Source organism: Pinus tabuliformis, chromosome J (assembly GCF_031772625.1).
Source record: "Pinus tabuliformis cultivar Carrire ecotype Pingquan chromosome J, CPIR1, whole genome shotgun sequence".
Lineage (NCBI taxonomy): Eukaryota > Viridiplantae > Streptophyta > Pinopsida > Pinales > Pinaceae > Pinus > Pinus tabuliformis.
This window is the reverse complement of record NC_142295.1, coordinates 1407889974-1407892828: the sequence shown is the minus strand read 5'-3', so window position 1 is coordinate 1407892828 and position 2855 is coordinate 1407889974.

Here is a 2855-nt window from a genome sequence, read left to right as displayed (position 1 = left end):
CAAAATAAGCTTTCCATCCCCTATTAATCCTTTTCTCAATGCTATAGTTCCAGTTGAGCTTGTGATGAATATCAATTCCTAGGTACTTGTAAGAAGACACTTGTTGTCACTTGATATAAAGAGGTCATATTGTTGTAGATAATGTTGTTACAAATAATGATCGAATTAAAAAGAATATTAAGGAATATAATATAGAGAAAATGTAAGTAATTTATATGTTGTATGAGGAATATTAATGGCAATAGGTAATATGCCAATAGAAAATTTTGGCAATAATGATAATGGACTACCTCAATCATAACTTAATATGGAGATAAGGAATTAAATCAATTGTACAACTATTGTAGAATAATGTAATCAAAACAAAAGAAGGAAATGTTGTAACTCAAGCTATCAGTATAGTTAGAGCATGTATTCTAGAACTCACTTTGTATGAGCATAATTTATAAATGGCGGTCTAAAGTTGGTTCTCTCTAAAGTAGTAATTGGTTCTCTATGAAGAAGGATAAAATGTTTCTTCTCTATAAAGTAGGATAAATTATAGGTCCAAAATGGATCATTAATCCCCTTTGGTTCTATATAAAGTAGGATAAATTAGAGTCATTGTTTCTCTATGAAGTAGAATAAATAAGAGTTAAAGGTCCAAAATGGATCATTAATTCACTTCGGAAGAGAGCAAGCATATAACAAGTTGGTATTTGAACTCAAAGGTGAAAAATAACAACTCAACTTCATCTCAACTAATTGAGTTACATGTAATTGACAACACACACACTCTGATGAGAATATTTTACAAATGGCCATCTTAGGTAGATGTGAAACTTAACAATTACCATGATAGAATCAAGAGAAAAACCAAATTATCTCCCATTACTCATATATGTAAAACTAACGAATGCCATCAAAGAAGATTTTAGATGTCAAAAGCCCTAACACTAATCAATTTTTTAGGAATTCAAAATCCCAACCCTTACACTCACGCCTATTAGGGAGTATTAAAACCTTTATTTCTAAAAATAAGTTATATATGAACCTTATTAGAGCTTATTGTTCCATAATTTAGCTATGTAAAAAAAGATATATTTGAGATATTGGTTTCTTCCTTAAAATGTAAACTTTACAAAATACACATTTTCAATATAAATTTCACAAAATACACATTACACATTTCTTCAAATTTGTTTTTGTAATAATAAATAACAAAATGATTCATTTTCCTACCATAAATTTAATAAAAAATTGACAAAAAAAATCATAAATATTTAAACCTAATATTGTTATACAAAATACACATTACACATTTCTTCAAATTTGTTCTTTTAATAATAAATAACAAAATGATTCATTTTCCTACCATAAATTTAATAAAAAATTGAAAGAAAAAATCATAAATATTTAAACCTAATATTGTTATAAAAATTTCCAAATTCTAAAAATAACGCAATTTAAAAAAAATAATCAAAAATTCAAAATCTATGAAAAATATAACTTATATCTAACACCGTTGTTTTTTTATTATATAATGGTGATTCATCTAGCTTTTTATTGAGATTTTTAAAAGTTTATTTATTTTTTAATTTCATTGATTAAAATAAACCAACACAATTTTTTAATAGATTTAAAAAATAAATTAAATTTTATTTTATAATCAAAACTCCAGCCATCATGGAATTCAATAATTTAAATATAAAATAACTGAGTTTGCAATTTTTTCCCTCCTTTGGCTTTAACTTTATCGGTAAACCCAAAACTCTTTGAAAATGGGCAGGATTGTTCCATCAAATTCCAGCTAGGGTTGTTAATAATTAATTTTTCTGTATTATCATAACTTCGAATCTTTTCCATGATGAATATATTTCTAAATAAATTACAGAGTTTGTCTGTTTCCAATACTGCAAATAACATTTCAGCGTCTCGAAACCTACACTGATTTGATTTTTTTTTGGGTAGTCTTTTACATGCAAGTTGCTTCTCTCTCGAATAAATACAAAATAAAATAAGCTCAATTAATTTTTCCCTTTTTTTAGGTATCAAATTGTAAATTCCAGTCATTAAATTCTTGTAATTAAAATGCGCGAAACCCGACAAAATACAATATATATTTTGAAGGGAGAAATGATAGTAGAAAGTTTTTGATATAATGTTTAAATTAGTTTGGGTATAAAAGAAGATTTATGTCATATAAAAGTGCATTTTAAATTTAAATTTTTAATAAAATTATGTTTAATTATAGTAGTCGCGCATCATAAATTGTAGTAAACTTTAGACATGCGATTCTAGTTGGATTGTTTCAAGTTTTTTTATTTAAGCTAAGATATAAATGGTTTGGAGCTTTTTAAAACCTATATATATATAAAATCATCAAATTATTTATTAAGGTTATTAAGTATGTAATTTTTATTAAGGATATTGATTATTTACTTTATTTTTATGATACATAAAAATATTTGTCATAATAAATGTTAAAAGATAGTTTCTTGTTATAGTTTTATTTGCCACTTTTGAGACTTACTCAGGATCTATTGAAGTCATCATGCTAATATATTACCTTTCCCTTCTTGATTTCTTAGTTTTCACAGTGTTAAGGATGAACACTTTTTGAACTACTGGAAAGATGCAACTAATCACTCTTTATAGCACTAGCAAGGAGCAACTAGTTGTGGGCTTCATCACTGACATCGTGCGAATGCTTCAAGCGCCTTCTAGATTCATTCATTTCCAAGGAGATCAATGTTGGATGAGTTGGTTATCTCGCATTAGGTTTGGCTCCACTTACTTAAGTTCTAGAGATGTAGGGAAGATGAGTCTAATACAAGATAACCAACTCATCTAGCACATATCTCCTTACAAATAAG